Source organism: Artemia sp. Qi Xiang Cuo, chromosome 17 (assembly GCF_049724085.1).
Source record: "Artemia sp. Qi Xiang Cuo chromosome 17, ASM4972408v1, whole genome shotgun sequence".
NCBI lineage: Eukaryota > Metazoa > Arthropoda > Branchiopoda > Anostraca > Artemiidae > Artemia > Artemia sp. Qi Xiang Cuo.
In genome coordinates, this window is record NC_142810.1 from 56,784,013 (window position 1) to 56,811,603 (window position 27,591).

At 32.9% G+C, this 27,591-nt stretch overlaps 1 protein-coding gene across 1 annotated transcript in view; it reads right to left on the bottom strand.

Annotated features, from left to right (window-relative positions):
- The window catches only part of LOC148942395 (extracellular serine/threonine protein CG31145), a 243,110-nt gene that overhangs the window by 62,356 nt on the left and 153,163 nt on the right, over window positions 1–27,591 (bottom strand). The window lies entirely within an intron of this gene.

Here is a 27,591-nt window from a genome sequence, read left to right on the forward strand (position 1 = left end):
GACAGAAAATAATTTTCAGTTTCACTGAATATGGTCGGTATTAAGCACTAAGAAATTGAATGGAGGACCCCAAACATGGTCACGCCGGTGAGGGAGGGGTTGAAAGTCCAGCCTCAGCTTAAGGATGGGCTATCAGAACAATTATTTCAAAAAAATCACCGCACAAATTTTAAACTTCAAATAGAATTTGTTGAATTTTTTACTGAGATTTGCGTACTGAAGGCCATCCTGTCATTTGACGGAAATCCATGTCACATCTTAACGAAGAGCCTAGTTTTACAAACTAAACAAATAAATAGCCTAAATAAGAATGTACTTAGAATCAAGGGCTTCTAACGAATGGAAAACTAGAAAATTGGGGAATTAAGCACAAACTTTTGAACAGGCGACTTCCCTTTCTTAATTAATATATAACCAAACTTTAGTAAAGTCTTTATTCCAAATAGTGGTAAGTTATATCCAAGTCATTAACACTTAAACCTTCGCGAAATGAATACAGCTGCCCCTGGAAGCTCGCATGAGTGACTCAAACCTACCCGTTGGAAGTCCTTGAGGACTGATAACCCAAATGTTAAAAAAAAACTAAGGAAACCTCTAATCTACAATAGGCAATAAAAGCTAATGCGTATAAAAATAATAATGTTTATTTCATATAACATCGAGTTATATGTAAGCAATTTACTAAATTCAAGCAACACATGATCAATACAACTACTCTTGGATGCTCAAAGGTGTGAATCAACCCTACTCGTTGCAAGTCATTCAGGATTAATTCAGGATTAATTCAGGATGTGGCAAAAAGTAGCCAAGAAAATCTATCCTCCTATTGGGCAATAAAAAGTAATGTGTAATTTAAGTGTAACAGCAATAATAAAAAATGACTTTGTCCTAAGGTGGCCCTCAGGGTCCTCATGTGCTGCGAGGAGTTGTTGTTGGTAGAATATGTTATGTAGTAGCGTTATTATTATTATTATTATGATGATCCATGTAATTTATATGTAACATAGCGATATTAAAAATGATTTTGTCCTAAGGTGGCCCTCAGGGTCCTCATGTGCTGCGATGAGTTGTTGGTAGAATATATTATTTTGTAATATTATTTATAGCATTATTATGTTGTTGCGTTATTATTATTATTATGATGATCCATGTAATTTATATGTAACATAGCGATATTAAAAATGAGTTTGTCCTAAGGTGGCCCTCAGGGTCCTCATGTGCTGCGATGAGTTGTTGTTGGTAGAATATATTATGTTGTAATATTATTTATAGCATTATTATGTTGTTGCGTTATTATTATTATTATGTTGTTGCGTTATTATTATTATTATGATGATCCATGTAATTTATATGTAACATAGCGATATTAAAAATGAGTTTGTCCTAAGGTGGCCCTCAGGGTCTTCATGTGCTGCGATGAGTTATTGTTGGTAGAATATATTATGTTGTAATATTATTTATAGCATTATTATGTTTTTGCGTTATTATTATTATTATGTTGTTGCATCATTATTATTATTTTTATGATGATCCATGTAATTTATATGTAACATATCGATATTAAAAATGGGTTTGTCCTAAGGTGGCCCTCAGGGTCTTCGAATGCTGCGATGAATTTTTGTTCATAGTAGTTGTTATGTAGTTACTATTATGTGGTCATCTTGTAATCACTATGTTTTTACTATATTGGTATTATTATGCTGCATTATTATATGTAGTAGTATTATTATGTTTTTAGTAGTAGTTATATGTTAGTCAGTGTAAAGTTAGTAGCATCCTACATCTATTTTTCTATCGTAATTAAAGAACTATAACATTCTAATATTTTTTGCCAGCGGGGGGGGGGGGGGCTGTAGCCCCAGCTTAGATTTACTGTCCGCTCTCCAACAGTAAGCAAGCTCCATCGCAGAATTTAACAAATAAAAATATATAGAGAAAGAAAAACGATCATAATATTTAAACAAAGCAGTGGACAAAAAAAAGGAAAAAAAAACGAACAGCATACTTTAAATAATAAAAATCCGAATATTTCGACTCCACGTCCGGGAGCCTTTATCAACATAGTTTATTTCTGGAGAGTCTCTATCTCTAGAAAACCGATTAGATATATCGTTGGAGCTCAAATAATTTCTTAGACAGCATTACCTTTCAATTCACTGAATTTAACAGATGAAAATATAAAGGAAAAACGGGTATAATATTTAAACAAAGCAGCATAAAAAAACCAAAAAAAAAAAAAAATCCCAATATTTCTACTCCATTTACGATAGTCTTTATAAAGAGAATTTATTTCCGGAGAGCCTAAGGCCTATTTCAGTTGGTAAAGGCTCTCAGACGTGGAGTCGAATTATTCAGATTTTTATTTTTTGAAGTTTTTTTTTATCCACTGTTTTTTTTTATATATTATACCCGTTTCTCTGAATAGAAAGGCAGTGTGGTCTAAGAAATTATTTAAGCTCCAACGATTTATCTAATCGGTTTTCTCCACAGTTATTTGGTTTTCAATATGTCTTGGGATTGTGTTGCTCATAAGTATGTTATTTCCTCTTTTCTCACCTACTGAAATAATAGAAAACGAAGTTTAGTCATCTATCTTTTTTCTTTTCCACTCCCAAGGGCAGATATAATTTCCTGTTTCGAAAAGTTGACATAATTTTTGTGTCCCCAAGGAAATTCTAACTTGTGGTTAGGTAAGCATTTCTTTAGTAATCTATTTTCCAGTCAGATTAAAATGCTTTTGTCTTGTTAAAAAAGGCATATACACCCAAATCATAATAGCCTGCACTGTTTGAACACAAAAGGAAACGGTCGCTATGTTAGAGGAAGCGAATTGTCGCGATTGTGACCACTCGTGTGCGTGGCATGACACAGATATGCTGCTCCTAATTCGACGCGATCGTTGAAATTACTAATTAAAAATTGCACTATTTAAGAGGTGTATTTGTTTCAGTAAAGCACAAATGGCCCGCTATCTATAATAATGATAATTTGATGAGTTAGGGTAATTCCTTTTTTTTATTTTTAATTATAAAAAAAAACAGATTATACTGATTATGGAAATTTAGGCACTTGGCCCGGACGTATAAAATTTCAAGATTTTTGATAAATTAAGTGGAATCTAATTTAATGGAGTTTAATCAATACGGATAATTTCTAAAATGTTTAAACAAATATTGATAGCTTATCCCATGTAATAGAAGATTTAGTCGGCCTTTAGGGGAGAGTAGGGATCCTGGAGGGATGTTGGAGTGGATCGAATTTAAATATATATATATATATATATATATATATATATATATATATATATATATATATATATATATATATATATTGTTATAAGTGTTATATATATATTGATATATATATATATATATATATATATATATATATATATATATATATATATATATATATATATATATATATATATATGTTTATGGTTTTCGGCCATGGCGATTCCAATGATGTACTTTTTGTTTCAACCCTATTTGGTTTCAAAATAGTTAATTTTGAGTTATTATTTGCCGATGCTCGTCTTTTACTAGGTTGCAGCTACTACTACAACAGCGCTTTTTGTCCGTAAAGGTTTGTGACAAAGCTCTTTTTGTCCGAATTTGAATCTAAAACAGGCTGGAAATTGCTTAAGGGAAAAATTCATCTGTTTCTGCAATACATTCAAAAAAGCATGATATTTTTTTCAGGAGGCGGGGGGGGGGGGGTTGTACGCAACCAGCCGCCCTCTGGCTACCCAATTTAGATATTAAAATGTCACTTTTCCGTTTTGCGAGGGGTTGCCCACTCTCCACCCTTGTGTGCATTTCAAGGTGCATCTTATTTCCCCACGCATATCACAGTTCCGCCATGCCAGGCACAAACAACCGCCCTCTGGTTAGCTTACCAATTAGCTACCAGAGAGTAGAGGATACTCAAGTTTTTTCTTTTTCCAAGGGGATGTCAGCACCCTGTCCTGGTTTAAATCTCGCAGTGTCTCTTGTTCCACTACAATCCCACAGTGCATGGCGCATGCATGGCATGCATCATGGCGCCGTGCATGGCGCACGCATTTTCAAACGCATAGCGTGCATCAGCTTGTGTACCCGATTTTCGAAGATAGGCCACCCCTTGGTTTTTAGTTACAACTCAAATTAATAAGAAATTATCCACCCCGCAATAAAACGGATTTTCCCCTAAATTTCAAACTCCCTTCTTAGAGGTGGAAAAAAGTATAAAAATCCTCTTTTTCATTATGTAATGACTACACAAATAATTTTTTTGTCGTTGAGACTCCCCTCCTACGCAAAAAATAGATTTGAACCCCACGCAAATTCCGATATAACAATGAAATATACCTAGTGCCTTTTTTGTTACACAAGCCCCACCCCCTCCCAAGTTTGAGACCTCACTCGAGCAGGGGCAGATCTAGAACTTTTTTTAGGAGGGGAGGGGGGTAAAATAGGTTGATCCGATAAACTTGCGTTAGCAGCAAGTTTAATTAACGCAAACTTGCGTTAATTATGTAAATTCAAATACTTTAGACTATGTTATGGGTCGCACGCCCCCTCGCCCCCCTCTGGATCCGCCACTGCTCTCGAGAATAGTCCCTACTTGCGTGTCACTGCTTCGATCTATTACATTCTGCTGTTAATTCTACGAGCAATTGATGTCAATGCCTAGTTTCAAAAATTTGATGTATTTTTGGTGTTTCCAAGGGAATTCTAACTTGCGATTAGAGAAAGCAATTCTCCAATAATTTATTTTCCAGTCAATTTCAGCTTGGTTTGTTTTGTTGAAAAAGGTCAGGTTTGCTTACAAGTCAAAAAAGTTTGACTATTTAGCAGCAAAGGACGCTTACAGAAATAATTATTTGGCTTCTCTTTCTAACATTCGCAAAAACAAATTCCTTTGAAAGGAGCAGAAAGACTCAGAGCACTAGAATTAAAACTTTACCAATATAAAGGGGAGATATTCCCTGGCATTTTTGGCAAAAATATATATTTTCTGGTTCACAATGGTGGAAAACGCCACTTTGCTGTGGTACAATTCGTTTTGTTACCTCTCAACAACACTCTCAATCAACCTCTCAATCAACACTAGGTCTTGTGATTTTGATTCAAATAAACCCTCTATCAATATTCTATAACCACTGGTTAAATATAGTCAGTCCTGGGAAAAAATGAGTCACATCAGTGCCACCTACGCAAAAACAGTGATTTTACTTATTGCTCAAGGTGGAAACTTTAAGTCTCCAGTTAGGGTTTTCATGAATGACAATTCTAATGGCGAGTCTTTCCTTTCGGCAATTGTTTGGGGGTAATCAGGCTCCTTTCCAAATCCCCAAAATAAAAGTCCAAAGCTAGAGTCCAAAGTGGCACTTAAAGAAAAAACTACAAAAAACGGAAAAATAAAGATCAGATTGACTTTTGTTCAAAAATTTTAGAAATGTTCCAAAGAGGGACAAGGAGAAATACAATTTGAACAAACAGAGCCAGCATAGTCTGCAGAGGGCCAGCACAGGGCCATCATTAGTAAAGAAGAACACGATGCTAAAACTAAAATTTGCGAAAACAGCAATTTATTCATTAAAACAGGCATAACAATGGTAGCTATAGAAATCCATATGCAGCATTAGCAAATTATGTTTCTCCGAAACAAGTGCCAAAAGCCAGAAGGAGGAAAGTAAATTTGGCAGACAATTAACAAATGGAATCCTTATATCTGTATACAGAAATTGACACTTGTCATTCAGGAGACTAACGTGCCAAAAATACAAGCTGCCTCAATGTAACAATATGCAATAAAAGGAGATACAGAAATTAATTTATGTGCAAGCTCATCTGAGACAATTGACGACATCAAGCAAGAAAGAGGAATATAATTAGACACACATACACACACACACACACACACACACACACACACACACACACACACACACACACACACACACACACACACACACACACACACACACACACACACACACACACACACACACACACACACACACACACACACACACACACACACACACACACACACACACACATATATATATATATATATATATATATATATATATATATATATATATATATATATATATATATATATATATATATATATATATATATATATATATATATATATATATATATATATATATATATATATATATATATATATATATATATATATATATATATATATATATATATATATATATATATATATATATATATATATATATATATATATATATATATATATATATATATATATATATATATATATATATATATATATATATATATATATATATATATATATATAGTTGCCTACAGATTTCGTATAATTAATTAGCTCTTAGATTCATTTTTTAGGAACTAACTCTCAATTTAACTTATACGCGACAAGAAACACTCAAATGAAGTCTTATATAGATTAAAAAAAAACTTTTGCCACAAGATAAGTTTTTCAAAGAAAAGTAAAGAACTCCATTAAACAAAAAATGAGCCAAAAAAAAAATAATCAAATAATCTACCTAAGGTGAAACTACTACAAATCAGCATCAATAAATAAATGAAACCCAAAACGAACAGAAATTGCAATAAATAACTGAGTCAAACTCAAAACGAGCAGAAATTAATATAAGTTGGGCTCAAAACCCCTATGCCTTCCGAAGGCCAGAACAAAATTTGCACTTTACTTTATAACTACAATAAACAACATAATATTAAGGATTTGATTACTAAATATCAGTATATTTATATAAAACTGACAAAGTACATTCATTTGTATTTTTTTCAGTAAAGAGCAAACTGTGTTCTGGGCTTGGGAAGGCGGAGGGGTTTTGAGCCCAACTTATGTAAATTTCTGCTCGTTTTTGAGTTTGACTAGGTTATTTACTTGTAATTTCTGTCTGTTTTGGGTTTCATTTATTTATCAATGCTGATTTGTGGTAGTTTCACGCTTGGTAGATTATTTGATTTTATTTTTGCTCATTTTTGGTTTAATCAAGTTCTTTACTTCTCTTTGAAGAACTTTTTTGGTGGAAAAAGTTTTTTAAATTAATTTCTCCTCGTTTTATATTGACATAGTCTTTTCAGGGAAAAAGAAAATAATGCTTTAAATCTTTTCTTTTTTTAGACTTTATAGTTTGGCCTGCTATTTGTATGCAGGAGAAAAATTTTCAGCAATTTTTATTAACATACACTCTTTTAAAAATCTGGACACAAATAGTAGTGTTTAATTTTGTTTCATTACTCCTCTAGTTGACCTGAAATAGAAAACTTGATACCATTCGCAAAAAAATCTGTTTAATTTCTTTGATAGCTTGGATACACTGACGCTATTTTGATTTGGTTAAATTTTAAAAGCAAAAGTAGCCCCGAAAGTTTGAACATAATACCCTCAGTCGTTCTTGGGATACCGCTAAGATGCCTTTATGATGAATTATCATTAACACTGTGCATTTTGATTTAATCTTAAGGCAACATTTAGTTTTTAAACATAATGGGCAAAGGGGAGGGGGATTAGTTGCCCTCCAATTACTTTCGACTATTACAAAGGGCATGAGGCCTTTCTATTTTCAATCGAATGAGTCTTTCTCGAAGTTCCTACGACAACTTCTTCGATACGAAGTGCCCTGGTTTAAACAACAACAACAACAACAACAAAAACACATTATACCTACTTTGATCTTTACTATAAAAACGTCAAGCCTTCCAATCACTTTCGACTATTAAAAAGGGCACTAGGTCTTTCGATTTCCAATCGAATGAGCCCTTTTTGAAACGACAACGCTTTCTATAAACCCCTTATATGCCCCCACGGCATAAATTACAACCCTTACCCCAAGTGCTGTTAGGGTGGTTGTCATCCTGTAAGACCTAATTTCCAGAACTTTCAACTACGTTAAACAAAATGGCCATCTCAAAATTTTGATTGGATGTATTTGGGGAAATGGTGGGCGTGAGAGGGGTGCTAGTCACTTTCAAATCACTTTAAACTATTAAAAATAGCACTAGCCCTTTCAATTTCCAATCAAATGAGCTCTTTTGAAGTTTCTACGACAACACTTTCAATAAAAATCTTATATGACCCCAGGGCATAACTTACAGCCCTTGCCATGAGGACTGCGGGGTGTAACTCTCAAAGACCTAATTTCCAGAACTTTCTACTACGTTGAACAAAATGGCTATCTGAAACTTATAATTGGATGTGTTTGGAGGAATGGTGGGCGTGAGAGGGGGGTTAGTTACCCTCCAATCACTTTTGACTATTAAAAAGGACACTAGCCCTCTCAATTTCCAACTGAATGAGCCCCTTTTAAAGTTTTACGACAACTCTATCTCTAAAAATCTTATATGCCCACTGGGCATAACTTACAACCTTTACCCTTAGGGCTCTGGGGGCTTTGGCCTCCTTAAATACATAATATCTAGAACTTTCAACTACGTTGAACAAAATGGCTATATAAAAATTTTGAGTGGATGTGTTTGGGGAAAAGGTGGGCGTGAGAGGGGGGTCAATTACTCTCCATTTACTTTCGACTGTTAAAAAGGGCAATTTCAGTTTCCAAACAAATGAACCCTTTTTGAAATTTTTGAAACAACTTTCTATATAAGCCTTATATGTCCCAAGGGAATAACTTACAACCCTTGCACTGAGAACTCTGAGGAGGTTATCATCCTAAAAGACCTAATTTCCAGAACTTTTGACTACATTGAAGAAAACAGATATCTCGAAATTTTGATTGGATGTGTTTGGGGAAATGGTAAGCATGAGAGGGGGGTTAGTTGCCCTTCAATCACTTTGGATTATTTAAAGGGCACTAGCCCTTTCAATTTTCAGTTGAATGAGCCCTTTTTGATGTTTTACAACATCGCTTTCTATAAAAACTTTTCATGCTCCCAGGGCATAATTTGATCCCTTGCCCTGAGGGTTGTGGGGGGGATTGGTTGTCATCCTTAAAGACCTAATTTCCAAAACTTTCAAGTACGTTGAATAAAATGGCTATCTAAAAATTTTGATTGGATGTGTTTGGGGAAAAGGTGGACGTGAGAGGGGGGTTAGTTGCCCTCAAATCACTTTCGACTATTAAAAAGGGCACTAGCCCTTCAATTTCCCATCGAATGAGCCCTTTTTCAAGTTTCTACGAAACAGATTTCATTAAAAACCTTATATTTCCCCAGGGCATAACTTATAACCCTTGCCCTGAAGACTGTGGCGTGAGTCTCCTGCTCAAAGGTATAATTTTCTGAACTTTAAACTGAGTGAAACAAAATGGCTATCTCAAAATTTGGATTGGATATGTTTGGGGAAAGGGTGGGCGTGGAAGGGGTAATAGTTGCCCTTCAATTACTTTTAATAATTAAAGGGCTTTAGCTATTTAAATTTCCAATCAAACGAATACTTTTCGAAGTTTCTGCGATAATGTGTTCTCTAAAAAACTCATCTGCTCCCAGGGTATTACTTACAACCCTTAATCTGAGGGCTCTGGGGGAGTGTCATCCCCAAAAACATAATTTATATCTGGAATCAACAACACTGAACAAAATGGCTATCTAAAAATTTTGATTGGATGTGTTTGGGGAAAAGGTGGGCGAGAGAGGGGGGTAAGTTGCTCTCAAATCACTTTCGACTATTAAAAAAGGCACTAGAACTTTGAATTTCCAATCGAATGAGTGTTTTTTCAAGTTTCTACGCCAAAGATTTTAATAAAAACTTATATGCCCCAAGGGCATAACTTACAACCCTTGCCATGAACACTGTGGGGGGAGCGTCCTGCTCAAAGGTATAATTTCCTGAACTTTGAACTATATGGAACAAAATGGCTATCTCAAAATTTTGATTGGATGTGTTTGAGGAAATGGGGGACTGGAAGGGGTGTTATTTGCCTTCCAATTACATTTGACTATTAAAAAGGGCACTAGCCATTTCAATTTCCAATCGAATGAGCCCTTTTTGAATTTTTACGATAACGCTTTCTATAAACACCGAATATACCCCCAGGGCATAAATTACAACCCTTGCCCTGACGGCTGTTAGGGGGTTGTCATCCTCAAAGACCTAATTCACAGAACATAAAACTACGTTGAATAAAATGGCTATCTCAAAATTTCTATTTGATGTGTTTGGGAAAAAGGTGGGCGGGAGAGGGGGGTTAGTTGTCCTTCAATCACTTTCCAATCATTTTTTAAAAAGGGCACTAGCCCTTTGAATTTCCAATCAAATGAGCCCTTTTTCAAGTTTCTACGAAGATGATTTCAATAAAAACCTTATATACCCCCAGGGCATAACTTATAACCCTTGCCCGGAAGACTGTGGGGGGGGTCTCCTGCTCAAAGGTATGATTTCCTGAACTTTAAACTGCGTGAAACAAAATGAGAATCTCAAAATTTTGATTGGATATGTTTGGGGAAATGGTGGGCGTGGAAGGGGTGATAGTTGTCTTCCAATCACTTTCGACAATTAAAAAGGGCACTAGCCATTTCAATTTCCAATCGAATGAGCCCCTTTTAAAGTTTTACGACAACTCTATCTATAAAAACCTTATATGCCCACTGGGCATAACAAACAACCTTTGCCCTTGGGGCTCTGGGGGATTTGTCCTCCTTAAATACATAATTTCAAGTATATATATATATATATATATATATATATATATATATATATATATATATATATATATATATATATATATAGCTAGCATTTAGAATACATTTGTTGTTCCGCATCTACATGCTCTTGCACCATTTTGGTCTCTTCTTACTGCTTTAGATATTAAGGATATACGGAAGTGTTTCTACAAGTAAGGGAAATATTTGCTACAGATGGCTCTCTGGACTAACAACATCTCCCTATCCTCGGGGTATGGAGTGGCTAGTCCAGTATCCGCGGTGCAGAAAAGAAATGAGAGATATCGGAGGCAGATTATTGCCGAAAGCACCTCTGTAATATAAAAGCTCCCTTGAAAATATAAATCTCTTTCCAAGTTAGACATGGACAGTGGGGTCAATTATCTAAGATGTAGAGGGGGGATCCCCCTCCAATTGACGTGCCTGGATTTAGATAACTTTCTGAAAAATAAAAGTCAGTCTACTTAAGACACAACTCCAGCTACTCCTGCGAGATGGAGCCAAAAATTTACATTTTTTATCCAAAAAAGAAAAAAGCGATATACCTTTTACTTTATCTGTTACTTTCACCCATAAAATAACTCCATCAGCCAATCCTGCTAGAACAAACAATCAATCTTGTTCATTGACTTTTTTATCTTTTCCTTTCAACTAAAATAGAACTCCTCCAGTCACTCCTACTGGAAAAGGCATTTTCCTTTCACCCAAAAAGGAACTCTTCAAGATAGTCTCACTATACCTTTATATTCTTTTCACCCATAATATAACTGCTTCAGCCAATTCTGCTAGAAAAAACAATGACTCTTATTCATTGATTTTTTCATTTTTTCGTTTCATCTAAAATTGAACGCCTCCAGTCACTCCTACTGCAAAAGGCCTTTTCCTTTAACCCAAAAAGGAACTCCTCAAGATACTCTCACTATACCTTTATATTCTTTTCACCCAAAATATAACTCCTGTCACTTCTACAAGAAGTAGCAACAAACCTTTTACCTTTATCTTCTTTCTCTTGCTAAATAAACAAATAAACATTTTGAATATATCTTTTCCTTTCACCCAAGAAGCAACTCATCGAGACACTCCTGCTAGAAAGACCAATCAGCTTTTTAACTTTATATTTTCCTTTCACCCAAAGCATAACTTTTCCTGCTAGAAAGAGCAGTAAACATTTTACTCTTATCTTTTCCTTTAACGCAAAACATAACTTCTCCTGCCACTCCTGACAAAAAGAGCAATAAACCCTTTCCCTTTCCCTTCTTCCTTATTTAGAAAGACATCTTCCTTTAATCCTAAGAAACACAAAAAAAAACTTTCAAAATGTATATCCCCTTAGTCCATCTTTCATCAGATTAAATAAAAAAAACAAGTTTTTTTAACTGACAGTAAGGAGCGACATTAAAACTTAAAACGAACAGAAATTATTCCGTATATAAGGGGCTGTCCCCTCCTCAACGCATCGCTCTTTGCGCTAAAGTTTTTTTATTGTTTAAAAAAAATAGAATTGTGAGAAAGTCAAACTTTAGCGCTAAGAGCAAGGCGTTGAGGAGAGGACAGGCCCTTTCATACACGGAATAATTTCTGTTCGTTTTAAGTTTTAATATCACTCCTTACTTTCAGTTAAAAAAAATTTTTATTTAATTTAATTTTTGAACGTTTTTGAATAAATGCAGGTTTTGATCTTGGCTCACAGTATATGAATAATTAAAACAAAATTTTCATATTAATTTACTTTTATTTGGTTAAATGGCTTTCTCGAAAGTTGTTTCATTTTATTTACGAAGGTTTTTATTAGTAATAAATATACGTAATTAACGAATTAACTTACGTAACGAACTTCTATATTCATATATTTTTAATACATATATTAGGGGGTTCGCCCCCTAGTCAATACCTTGCTCTTTAAGCGAAAGTTCCAATTTTGTTCCAATAAAAATGACCGCTTAATCTCAAAGGCCGTTAATTAGAATAAATAGCTCTTATAAAAGTACTAAAAAATCTCTGGCTTAAAAAGTGAGGTATTGACTAGGGGGTGAACCCAATCATATATGTAATAAGTAGTAACCGTACAATTCGTTGAAAATATACATTCAGATATACGCCTTAGGCATGGGTATGTGTGTATATTTTAAACGAATTGGGGTTACCAAGGTCATTTGCAAAGAGGTACCGTTTCTATAGAAGCTATAGTAATTTGAAATATCATATGGAATTTGATTGAAGGTATATACTTTGCATACGTGCCCGTACCAAACAGGTTGGTTATAATCTGTTCTGCTTCAAGTTTTTTCTTGCACAATTAACTGAATTTCTCTTTCATGATAAACAAGTTTTTTTTTAGGTTACGTCCGTGTCTGAACAACAGCTGAATCTTTTTAGTTTTCTTTACATTACATATTAGTAAGAGAATTGAATTCAAAGAGAATAGTTTTTATCTGAAAGGACATTAGTAGAGGAAAAAAATTAGGTGTGCAGTTACAGTATTGGAGATTAATGATGGAGCTAACAACAGTGATATAATTACTTCTATAGTTTACGATATTTGCGAATTTTTTGCGAAGAGGTATTGGCGTAAAGGTATTGCAATGGATAAGAATGTAAGGTATGAAATTTGCCCATTGTTAGCATTATTTCATTGTACTTTCCAGGATTTGTCGAACTTTCTCTTTGGCGACTCAATTTTACACGTGGAGATCTCCCAGCGGAATTGTACGGGGGAAATCTTCCGCAGGGTTGGCATCGTCGGGGGGGGGTTTTCTGTGGGAGATGGGGTATTTTCTGCAGAAGAAATTCTCCGCGGGGGAATTTTTCATGGGAGAATATTTCTGTTGGGAGGGGAGATTTCCAGGAAAAATTTTCAGTGGAGGGGGATTTCGCCAATGATTTGAAAAACAATCACATACTAATATAAAAAACAAACCTTTCTCAAGTGAAAGTAGGCTTAGGAGAATATCCCAGGCCTAATTGTGCGCCTGAAATTTTCCTGGGGATATTTTAAGTGAAAATAGAATTTTTTAAGGGGAATTTCCGGGGGTGGGGACTTTCAAAGGGGGGGGGGACTTACCTTGGAGGTATTTTTCTTGGGAGTATTTTTCATGAACGAGGGGGGGTTTTCACGGCATTATCTGAAAAAATATCTGAAATCTAATAAAATTTTTTTTCAACTGGTAGTAAAGAGCAATATTAAAGCCTTATACGAACATAAATCATTCCGTTTATGTGGGGCTACCCCCTCCTAAATACCTTGATTTTTACGCTAATGTGTGACACCCAATTTAATTAAGAACGACTCGCCTGAAACACACGGCCCTGAAATTAGATTAACAAGCATTTTCGAACTACGAATGTTGCTCCTTAATTTTAGTTGAAAAAATTGCTCTGTATTTAATAGATTAACGGTTAACCAAAATATTCTAATTATGATGATAATTAAAAATTGTTTTCTTTTCAGTTTTTTCCAAAAACTTTTGCATTTTTCTGTTAACCAAATGGAAAAGGAGGAAAAAATCCGTCGTCAAAATAATACCAAGAGAGCGTACATACATACATAGAGTTCGATGGGGCTTTAGGTTTTAATTGACAATAGCTGAATTAGTGTCGACTTAGTGTTTTACCCTCGGCAGCAGGATTGAATAAAATTTTGCACGCTCCTGTTACCGCATAGATTAATCCCACTTGTTTATGGACTAGCAACACGGGTTTTGACAAAGAGAGAAAGTGCATTCTAGTCTAATTAGACGAAAGATATTCTATTTTCAAATGTATTCCATGATTAAGAGAGTTTTACGATGTTAAAAAACAAACTATTTCGTCGCATGGAAAGTAAGGGGGAGGGAGGGGCAATTCTTTGTGCAGACTAATTTTTTCTTCTGTAAAAAAGGGGGTTTCCAGGGGTGAGGTTTTCAGGGGAAATTTTACCAGTTTTTTTTTTCCGAAAGCGTGATTTAACTTTTAAATTAAATTTTAGGTCTTTTGTCTTAGGGATGTGCTCCTCAAATTTTTAAATTGAAAATTGAGTGTGCTGTTCTATTATTAAAGAGAATCTTTCATGCATTTATCATCAAAAATGTGGAATTTTGTAGTTTTGACAGAGTAGAAGGATTTTGTACGGGAATTACTTTTACATGAGGAGGAGGGTTTCCAATTTTTTTTTCCGGAAACGTGAGCTAACTTTTTAAATAAATTTTAGGTCTTTTGTCTTAGGGATTTGCTCCTCAAATTTTTAAATTGAAAAATGAGTGTGCTGTTCTATTAGTAAAGAGAATCTTTCATGCTTTTATCATTAAAAATGTGGAATTTTGTAGTTTTGACAGAGTAGAAGGATTTTGTCCGGGAATTAATTTTCCATGGGGAGGAGGTTTTCCAAATTTTTTTTTCCGGAAACGTGAGCTAACTTTTAAATTAAATTTTAGGTCTTTTGTCTTAGGGATTTGCTCCTCAAATTTTTAAATTGAAAAATGAGTGTGCTGTTCTATTAGTAAAGAGAATCTTTCAAGCTATTATCATCTAAAATGTGGAATTTTGCAGTTTTGACAGAGTAGAAGGATTTTGTACGGGGATTAATTTTACATGAGGAGGGGTTTCCAGGGGTGAAATTTTCAGGGGGAAACTTTACAGATTTTTTTTTTCCGGAAACGTGAGTTAAATTTTAAATTAAATTTTAGGTCTTTCGTCTTAGGGATTTGCTCCTCAAATTTTTAAATTGAAAAATGAGTGTGCTGTTCTATTAGTAAAGAGAATCTTTCAAGCTTTTATCATCAAAAATGTGGAATTTTGCAGTTTTGACAGAGTAGAAGGATTTTGTACGGGGATTAATTTTACATGAGGAGGGGGTTTCCAGGGGTGAAATTTTCAGGGGAAACTTTACAGATTTTTTTTCCGGAAACGTGAGCTAACTTTTAAATTAAATTTTAGGTCTTTCGTCTTAGGGATTTGATCCTCAAATTTTTTAATTGAAAAATGAGTGTGCTGTTCTATTAGTAAAGAGAATCTTTCAAGCTTTGATCATCAAAAATGTGGGATTTTTAAGTTTTGACAGAGTAGAAGGATTTTGTACGAGTGTTAATTTTTACATGAGGAAGAGGGTTTCCAGTGGTGAAATTTTCAGAGTGAAATTTTACACAAATATTTATAAGGCACTACAAACATCAGAATCAACTTTAGAGGGACAATTTATCTGTAAAAGAGGGGTTATTATTTCCTTACTAAATTTTTCTTCTTCTTTTTTAAGGAGGAGGAGGAAGATTCATACAATAACAAACTTTTTATTTTTACATCTCTAAATCAGATCAGAAAAATAGAATAACATTTTAAGCTTTCATAAACAATCATACTTTCACTAATTTCTTTTCTTCTGTAGCAGGGAGTCATTATTTTATACTAAATTGTTTCTTCTTTTCTAGGAAATCCCCGATTTTAAAGACCCAATGAAAAGGGCAAGGAATGATAATGCCACATCACTAAAATGGTCGACGATGCATAACCCATCCATACCTCATCACCCCCCTTCCAAGCCGTTAATGCTAACGCAATCTGCCACTCATCATGAGATGCCTGAACTTTTGGGTGATCATATTGAGTTAGAAATATCATTTTTTTGTGACTGTTCAATTTGTAAAGGACATTATCATGATTTTGAGCATTCTAATGATTCTACTACAGCATGCTTAGACAGTGTGGACATAGGGATAGACGAGACGAATCTGGATGAAATGAGGAGAAGAATCATACATGATATTGAGAGAAATTTATACAAATTGCAAGTAAGATCGTATAAAAAAAGATTAAATGTGAAAGAACAGGGGGAAGAAGATCGAAAGAAGAGACATGGTAAAGAGGGCTATCTTTACAGAGATATCTAAACATACAGTTTAAAAGACTGTGATGAAAACCCAAAGAAAAATGCGCTTAGTGCTAGATATAACAGTGAATATTATGATAAAGATGATCTAAGAGACGAGAAAAAGTGGTTATTTAATAGACAGCATAAGAGGTTATTCAATAGAATGGATATTCCAGTGATCTATTAAATGACATTGATACTAAGAAGTAGATCCCTAATATCACAAAGGAAATTAAAGACCTTGTGTTATAGATTTCAGAAATAAAGTTTCATATATTTATTATTATTATTTTCTTAGGCTTAAGGGTCGAGGTTTGAGAATTTTAAGAGACTATTTTCCTCATTTTAATATATTTATTCAGATGACTACTGACTCAATACGGGATACAACCTGATAACCAAATTCAATATTTGTTATCTACCAGAAACTTCAAGGAAAATGAACAGCTCAACATTAACTTTTTTACCGCTTGATCATTTTCAGACTGAAAAGATCAAAATATATAAAAACTTTTTCTATCTTCTACGGAAAAATTTAGAATAGAACTTTAAATTTCTTTATGTGTTGATGAACTTAAAAACTGATGTGGAAGATTTTTATTTTTCTCTGGAGAAATTAGAATTGAAATGTAAGTTCTTTAATAAAATTCGGAATTGAGTTAACTGTTCATGATCACAGAATAACTTTTTCTATCTTCTACGAAAAATTTGGATCACTACTTTAAATTTTTCCATCTCTTTGAGAAAATCTGAACTGAAATGAAGATTTTTTAGTTTCTCTGGGAAAAAAATAGAATTGATCTGTAAGTTATTTATTTTTTCATTGAGAAAATTCAGAAGAGAACTTGAACTTTTCTTCACCACATTGAGAAAATTTGAAATTAAATGAAGCTTTTTATCTTCCTGGAAAATCTTCACATTAATACTATAACTTTTCTTATCTTCTACACTAAAATTTAGAACATTACTTTAAATTTGTTTATGTCTTTCGGAAAAATTACAGAATTAAAGTGGAGCTCCTTATCTTCATAGTGAAATATTCATGATCAATGTGTAACTTTTTATATCTTCTACAAAAAATTTGGATGAAAGCTTTAAATTTATGTCTTTGGGGAAAAATCTGAATTGCAGTGGAACCTTTTTATATTATTTGGAAAAATATAATTGATCAATAACTAATTTCTTTTTTTTATTGAGAAAACTCAGAAGAGAAGTTAAACTTTTCTTCACTTTCTTGAGAAAATTTAAAATTGAAGTAAAACTTTGTCTTTCGGTAAAATATTCACACTGGAGTTTTTTATATTCATAGAAAATATTCACGATCAAAGTATAACTTTTTCTTGCAAAATACAAAATACTTGTTACAAAACCAAAAGATTTCTAACAATATTAAAAATAGTTCTTACAGAATATAAAAGCTCAAACAAAATACAAAGCAGTTCTTAAAAAACAGAAATAATTCTTAAAAATACAAAAAGTTTTAAGAAATCCAAAATAGTTCTTACAAGAAAAAAATTATTCTTAATAAATAAAAAAATACTTTAACCAAAACCACAATATTTATAACAGAATATAAAATAATTGGTGAAAAATACAAAATACTTGATTCAAGACACTAAATTTCTAAAAACATCCCAAATAGTTATTATAGAATACAAAAAATTAAAACTTATTCCAAAAATAATTCTTACAAAGCATAAAAAATTCTTGCAAAATAAAAAAATTTGTAAGAAAATCGAAAATAGTTCTTAAAAAACAAAAACTATTCTTAAATATAGAAAATATCCTTTACACAAATCCAAAATAGTTTTAACAGAATTAAAAATAGCTTCTGCAAAATATGATATACTTGTCACAAATCACGAAAATTCTAACAACACCGAAAGTACTTCTTACAGAATACAAGAAGTTCAAACAAATCCCAAAAATAGTTCTTAAAAAACAAAAATCATTCTTACGAAATACAAAAATATTTTAGACAAATCCAAAATAGTACTAACAGAATAAAAAATAGTTGTTACAAAACTTGAAATACTTGTTGCAAAACAAAAATATTTCTTAAAACATCAAAAATAGTTCTTACAGAATATAAAAAGTTCAAACAAAATCTAAATTGTTCTTACGAAACAGAAATAATTCTTAAAAAATATAAAAAGTTCTAAGAAATCCAAATTATTTCTTACAAAACAAAAATTATTCGTAGTAAATACAAAAATACTTTACACAAATCCACATTAGTTCTAACAGAATAAAAAAAATAATTGGTGCAAAATACCAAATACTTGCTTCAAGACACTAAATTTCTAACAACATCCCAAATATTTATTATAGCATACAAAAAATTCAAACATATTCCAAAAATAATTCTTACAAAGCAGAAACAATTCTTTCAATATACAAAAAGTTGTAATACAATCAAAAATAGTTCTTAAACAACAAAAACTATTCTTAAAAATAGAAAAAATCCTTTACACAAATCCAAAATAGTTCTAACAGAGTTAAGAATATCTTCTGCAAAATATGAAATACATGTCACAAAGCACAGAAATTCTAACAACACCGAAAGTAGTTCTTACAGGATACAAAAATTTCAAACAAAATCCGAAAATAGTTCTTAAAAAACTAAAATTATTCTCACGAAATACAAAAATATTTTAGACAACTTCGAACTATTAACAACATAATAAAAATGAGTTGTATAAAACTTCTAACTACTTGTGACAAATCAATAAGTGTTGTATGCCTGTCCGTGTCACCATTCAACACAAGAGGGGGGTCCCCAGCGGTTCATACACATTGCAAAAAAGAGAACAGTCCGACCACTCCACGTTTTCAACCAGACTGGTTTTTTAGGGACCAATCGGGAGAGATATGTAAAGTCGACATAGCTTTAATTCATTTTTTTAAGGTACATTAAGACCAGGTTACGGGCGCGCCCGTCACCTGGTCTAAATGAACCTTAAAAAAATGAAATAAAGCTATGTCGTCTTTACATACTCTCCCGATTGGTCCCTAAAAAACTAGTCTGGTTGAAAACGTGGAGTTTTCGTACTGCTCACTTTTTTGCAATGTGTAGGAACCAGTGGGAGTCCCCGCTCGTTTGGAAAGGTGCCAAGGAAAGGCATACAAATCTTTTTGTTTTGTAACAAGTATTTCGAATTTTGCAACAACTATTTTTTATTCTGTTAGTACTATTTTGGATTTGTCTAAAATATTTTTGTATTTCGTAAGAATAATTTTTGTTTTTTAAGAACTATTTTCGGATTTTGTTTGAACTTTTTGTATCCTGTAAGAACTACTTTCGGTGTTGTTAGAATTTCCTTGCTTTGTGACATGTATTTCATATTTTGCAGAAGATATTCTTAACTCTGTTAGAACTATTTTGGATTTGTGTAAAGGATTTTTCTATTTTTAAGAATAGTTTTTGTTGTTTAAGAACTATTTTTGATTTTCTTACAACTTTTTGTATTTTTGCAAGAATTGTTTCTGCTTTGTAAGAATTATTTTTGGAATATGTTTGAATTTTTTTTGTATGCTATAATAACTATTTGGGGATGTTGTTAGAAATTTAGTGTCTTGAAGCAAGTATTTGGTATTTTGCAGCAAGTATTTTTTTTTTTATTCTGTTAGAACTATTGTGGATTTGCGTAAAGTATTTTTGTATTTACTACGAATAATTTTTGTTTTGTAAGAACTATTTTGGATTTCTTAGAACTTTTTATATTTTTTAAGAATTATTTATGTTTCATAAGAACAATTTTGATTTTGTTTGAACTTTTTATATTCTGTAAGAACTATTTTTGATGTTTTAAGAAATATTTTTGTTTTTTAAAAAGGATTTCAAGTTTTGTAACAACTATTTTTTATTCTGTTAGTACTATTTTGGATTTGTCTAAAATATTTTTGTATTTCGTAAGAATGATTTTTGTTTTTTAAGAACTATTTTTGGGATTTGTTTGAACTTCTTGTATTCTGTAAGAAGTACTTTCGGTGTTGTTAGAATTTTCGTGCTTTGTGACAAGTATTTCATATTTTGCAGAAGCTATTTTTAATTCTGTTAAAACTATTTTGGATTTGTGTAAAGGATTTTTTCTATTTTTAAGAATAGTTTTTTTTGTTTAAGAACTATATTCGATTTTCTTACAACTTTTTGTATTTTGCAAGAATTGTTTCTGCTTTGTAAGAATTATTTTTGGAATAATTTTGAATTTTTTGTATTCTATAATAAATATTTTTGATGTTTTTATAAATTTAGTGTATTGAAGAAAGTATTTGGTATTTTGCACCAAGTATTTTATATTCTGTTAGAGCTATTGTGGATTTGTTTAAAGTATTTTTGTATTTATTACGAATAATTTTTGTTTTGTAAGAACTATTTTGGATTTCCTAAAACTTTTTGTATTTTTAAGAATTATTTCTGTTTTGTAAGAACTGCTTTGGATTTTGTTTGAACTTTTATATTCTGTAAGAACTATTTTTAATGATCTTAGAAATCTTTTGGTTTTGTAACAAGTATTTTGTATTTTGCAAGAAAAAGTTATACTTTGATCGTTAATATTTTCAATGAATATAAAAAACTCCAGTGTTAATATTTTCACAAAAGACAAAGTTGTACTTCAATTTTAAATTTTCTCAAGGAAGTGAAGAAAATTTTAACTTCTCTTCTGAGTTTTCTCAATAAAAAAAAGAAATTAGTTATTGATCAATTATATTTTTCCAAATAATATAAAAAGGTTCCACTGCAATTCAGATTTTTCCCCAAAGACATAAATTTAAAGCTTTCATCCAAATTTTTTGTAGAAGATATAAAAAGTTACACATTGATCATGAATATTTCACTATGAAGATAAGGAGCTCCACTTTAATTCTGTAATTTTTCCGAAAGACATAAACAAATTTAAAGTAACGTTCTAAATTTTAGTGTAGAATATACGAAGAGTTATACTATGAATTTGAATATTATCCTGGAAGATAAAAAGCTTCATTTAATTTCAAATTTTCTCACGGAGGTGAAGAAAAGTTCAAGTTATCTTCAGAATATTCTCAATGAAAAAATAAAAAAATAACAGATAAATTCTATTTTTTCCCAGAGAAACTAAAAATTTTTCATTTAAGTTCAGATTTTCTCAAAGAGATGGAAAAATTTAAAGTAGTGATCCAAATTTTTCGTAGAAGATAGAAAAAGTTATTCTGTGATCATGAAAAGTTAACTCAATTCCGAATTTTATTAAAGAACTTACATTTCAATTCTAATTTCTCCAGAGAAAAATAAAAATCTTCCACATCAGTTTTTAAGTTCATCAAGACATAAAGAAATTTAAAGTTCTATTCTAAATTTTTCCGTAGAAGATAAAAAAAGTTTTTATATCTTTTGATTTTTTCAGTCTGAAAATGATCAAGAGGTAAAATAGTTAATGTTGAGCTGTTCATTTTCCATGAAGTTTCTGGTAGATAACAAATATTGAATTTGGTTATCAGGTTGTATCCCGTATTGAGTCAGTAGTCATCTGAATAAATATATTAAAATGAGGAAAATAGTCTCTTAAAATTCTCAAACCTCGACCCTTAAGCCTAAGAAAATAATAATAATAAATATATGAAACTTTATTTCTGAAATCTATAACACAATGTCTTTAATTTCCTTGGTGATATTAAGGGCTCTCCTTCTTATTCTCAATGTCATTTGATAGATCACTGGCATATCCATTCTATTGAATAACCTCTTATGTTGTCTCTTAAATAAACACTTTTTCTCGTCTCTTAGATCATCTTTATCATAATATTCACTTTTATATCTTGAACTAAGCGCATTTTTCTTTGAGTTTTCATCACAGTCTTTTAAACTGTATGTTGAGATATCTCTGTAAAGATAGCCCTCTTTACCATGTCTCTTCTTTCGATCTTCTTCCCCCTTTTCTTTCACATTTAATCTTTTTTTATTCTATCTTAATTGCAATTTTTAAAAATTTATCTCAATATCATGTATGATTCTTCTCCTCATTTCCTCCAGATTCTACTCGTCTATCCCTATGTCCACACTGTCTAAGCATGCTGTAGTAGAATCATTAGAATGATCAAAATCATGATAATGTCCTTTACAAATTGAACAGTCACAAACAAATGATATTTCTAACTCGATATGATCACCCAAATTGTCAGGCATCTCATGATGAGTGGCAGATTGCGTTGTCATTAACGGCTTGGAAGGGAGGTGATGAGGTATGGATGGGCTATGCATCGTCGACCATTTTAGTGATGTGGCATTATCATTCCTTGCCCTTTTCATTGGGTCTTTAAAATCGGGGATTTCCTAGAAAAGAAGAAACAATTTAGTATAAAATAATGACTCCCTGCTACAGAAGAAAAGAAATTAGTGAACGAATGATTGTTTATGAAAGCTTAAAATGTTATTCTATTTTTCTGATCGGATTTAGAGATGTAAAAATAAAAAGTTTGTTATTGTATGAATCTTCCTCCTCCTCCTTAAAAAAGAAGAAAAATTTAGTAAGGAAATAATAACCCCTCTTTTAGAGATAAACTGCCCTCTAAAGTTGGTTCTGTTTTTTGTAGTGCTTTAGAAGTATTTGGGTAAAATTTCCCCCTGAAAATTTCACACCCGGACACCTTCTTCCTCATGTAAAATTAATCCAAGTACAAAATCCTTCTACTCTGTCATAACTGCAAAATCCCACATTTTTGATGATAAAAGCTTGAATAATTCTCTTTACTAATAGAACAGCACACTCATTTTTCAATTAAAAAATTTGAGGAGCAAAACCCTAAGAAAAAACACATAAACATTAATTTAATAGTGAACTCACGTTTCAGGAAAAAAAAAATCTGTAAAGTTTCCCCCAGAAAATGTAACCTTTGGAAACCCCCCTCCTCAGGGACATTGCCTAACCGGACAAACAACTTATACTCTGTAACAAATACCCAAATACAAATTTGTTATGATAAAATCTTGAAAGATTCTCTTTACTATTAGAACAGAACAATCTTTTTTAAATTAAAAAATTTGAGGAGCAAATCCATACCACAAACGACATCTAATGTATTTTAATTTTTAGCTCACGTGTCCGGAAAAAAAAATCTCTAAAATGTACCAATGTTCATGTCACCTCGTGAAACCCAACGACGCAGTGACATTGAATCACTGGCCCAACAACGTATACTCTGTCAAAACATACAACTTACAAAAATTGTAGGATAAAAGCAAGAAAGATTATCTAGAATACAAGAAAAGCACACACATTATTAAATTTAAAAATTTTAGTAGCAAATCCCTAGGACAAATTACCTAAAATTTAATTTAAAAGTTAGCTCACGTGTCCTGAAAAAAAAATTTGGAAACCCTCCTCCCCATTTAAAATTAAGACACTTAAAAACTCCTTATTCTCAGTAAAAACTAAACTAGTCCATATTTTTGATTATGAAAGCTTAAAAGATTCTCATTACTCATATAAAGGCACACAAATTTTTCACTTTAATAAATTTTTTTTCACATACATACGACAAAATAACTAAAATATAATTAAAAATTTAGATCACGTTTCCGGAAAAAAAAAATTGTAAACCCTCCTCCTCATGTAAAATTAATTCCCGTACAAAATACTGCTACTCTGTCACAACTGCAACATAACACAAATTTTATTAATAAAGAAAGAAATATTCTATATAATAAAAGAACATCACACTCATATTTCAATTTAAAATTTGAGGAGCAAATCCCTAAGACAAAAGACCTAAAATTTAATTTAAAAGTTAACTCACGCTTTCGGAAAAAAAAAACTGGTCAAATGTCGGGCGGAGTACCGCGCCCCTGGAACCCCCTTTTTTACAGAAGAAAAAATTAGTCTGCACAAAGAATTGCCCCCTCCCTCCCCCTTACCTTCCATGCGATGAAATAGTTTTTTTTTTAACATAGTAAAACTCTCTTAATCAGGTAATACATTTGAAAATAGTATATCTTTAGTCTAATTAGAGTAGAATTCAAGTTCTCTCTTTGTCAAAACCCGTGTTGCTATTCCATAAACACGTGGGATTAATCTATGCGGTAATAGGAGCGTGCAAAATTTTATTCAACCCCGCTGCCGAGGGTAAAACACTAAGTCGACACTAATTCAGCTATTGTCAATTAAAACCTAAAGTCCCATCGAACTCTATGTATGTATGTACGCTCTCTTGGTATTATTTTGACGACTGATTTTTTCCTCCTTTTCCATTTGGTTAACAGAAAAATGCAAAAGTTTTTGGCAAAAACTGAAGGAAAACAATTTTTAATTCTCATCATAATTAGAATATTTTGGTTAACCGTTAATCTATTAAATATAGAGTAATTTTTTCGACTAAAATTAAGGAGCAACATTCGTAGTTCGAAAAGGCTTGTTAATCTCATTTCAGGGCCTTGTGTTTCAGGCGAGTCGTTCTTAATGAACTTGGGTGTCACACATTATCGTAAAAATCGATGTATTGAGGAGGGGGTAGCCCCTCATATAAGGACAGATTTCTGTTCGTATCATGCGTTAATCTTTGTCTTTACTACAAGTTGAAAAAAATTTTTATTAGATTTCAGATAGTTTTTCAGATAATGCCGTGAAATCCCCCCCTCTTCCATGAAAAATACTCCCACGAAAAATACCTCCATGGTAAGTCCCCCCCCTTTGAAAGTCCCCACCCCGGAAATTCCCCTTAAAAAATTCTATTTTCACTTAAAATTTCCCCAGGAAAATTTCAGGCGCACAATTAGGCCTGGGATATTCTCCTAAGCCTACTTTCACTTGAGAAAGGTTTGTTTTTTATATTAGTATGTGATTGTCTTTCAAATCATTGGCGATATCCCCCCGCCACAGAAAATTTTTCCTGGCCATCGCCCCCGCCCCCCCGAAATAGTATCCCAGGAAAAATTCACCCGCGGAGGCATTCTTCTGCCGACAATAACCCATCTCCCCCCGCCCACCCCCCCCAGACGATGCCAACCCTGCGGAAGATTTCCCCGTACAATTCCGCTGGGAGATCTCCACGTGTAAAATTGAGTCGCCAAAGAGAAAGTTCGACAAATCCTGGAAAGTACAATGAAATAATGCTAACAATGGGCAAATTTCAGACCTGACATTCTTAACCATCGCAATACCTTTGCGCTAATACCTCTTTGCAAAAAATTCGCAAATCTCGTAAACTAAAGAAGTAATTACATCACTGTTGTTAGCTCCATCATTAATCTCCAATAATGTAAATGCACCCCTCATTTTTTTCCTCTACTAATATCCTTGCAAATAAAAACTATTCTCTTTGAATTCAATTCTCTTAATAATATGTAATGTAAAGAAAACTAAAAATATACACATGTTTTTCAGACACGGACCTAACATAAAAAAAAAAAAAACTTGTTTATCATGAAATAGAAATTCAGTTAATTGTGCCAGAAAAAACTTGAAGCAGAACAGATTATAACCAACCTGTTTGGTACGGGCACGTACGCAAAGTATATACCTTCAAGCAAATTCCATATGATATTTCTAATTACTATAGCTTCTATAGAAACGGTACCTCTTTGCAAATGACCTTGGTAACCCCAATTCGTTTAAAATATACACACATACCCATGCCTAAGGCGTATATCTGAATGTATATTTTCAACGAATTGTACGGTTACTACTGTAATATTTTCTGTTCGTTTAAAAGTTTTGATGTTGCTGCTGTTGCAGTTGAAAAACCTGTTTTTTTATATTTAATTTCTGATCTTTTTTTAAATAATGCTGGGAAGTCCGGCGTCCCCTTCATAGCAATGTCCCCCCATGAAAACTTCCTTCATGGAAAGATCCTTCTACATAACCCCCGACCCCAGGCACGTACGAAGGAATTTGTTTCGGGGGGAGGGCAAATCCTTCAAACCCATTATTCTATGAAAAAAATCAAAAAATTATGGGAAAATGAAAAAAATCGTGAGATTTCGGGGGTGGGGGGGGGGGCCAGACCCGGAGGCCCCCCTGCGTACGTCTCTGCCCAACCTCCCCCCCCCCACTACCAGGAAAAATCTCCCCTGAAAACGTTGGTACTGTATACTTCCCAATAACCAATACTATATGTTAACATTGGGTAAAGTTCATAGCTTTCAGCCCTCCCCCCGGGAACTCGGGGGGTTAAGTAAACCTAAAGACATAGAGACAGAATTTTCGACAATGCTAAGCAAAATGGCTATCTTAAAATTTTGATCAGGTGACTTTGGGAAAACAATCCGCGTGGGAGGGGTCTAGTTACGCTCCATTTTTTTTGGTCACTTAAAAGGGCAATAGAACTTTTAATTTCCATTCCAATGAGCCCTCCCATGATATTCTAGGACCACTGGGTCGATACGATCACCCCTGGGAAAAAAAAAAATAAAAATAAACACGCACCCGTGATCTTTCTTCTGGCAAAAAATGCAAAATTCCATATTTTTGTAGATAGGAGCTTGAAACCTCTACAGTAGGGTTCTCTGATACGCGGAATATGATGGTGTGATTTTCATTTAGGTTCTATAACTTTTAGGCGATCTGTCCCCCTTTCTTCGAAAATCAGGAAAATTTTCTCAGGCGCGTAACTTTTAATGGGTAGGATTAAACTTGATGAAACTTATATATTTTAAATCAGCATTAAAATCCAATTCTTTTGATGCATCTATTTGCATCAATATACCGTTTTCTAGAGTTTCGGTTACCATTGAGCCGGGTCCCAATAACCAATACTATATTTTAACATTGGGTAAAGTTCATAACTTTCAGCCCTCCTCCTGGGGGCTTCGAGGGATTAAGTCATCCTAAAACACATAGTTATAATATTTTCGACCATGCTGAACAAAACGGCAATCTCAAAATTTTGATCAGGTGACTTTGGGAAAAAATGAGCGTGGGCGGGGGCCCAGTTGCCCTCCATTTTTTCTGGCACATAAATAGGGCAATAGAACTTTTAATTTCCGTTCCAATGAGCCCTCCCACGATATTCTAGGACCACTGGTTCGATACGATCACCCCTGAAAAAAAAAAAACAATAAAAAAAAACACAAAAAAACAAATAAACACGCATCCGTGATCTTTCTTCTGGCAAAAAATGCAAAATTCCACATTTTTGTAG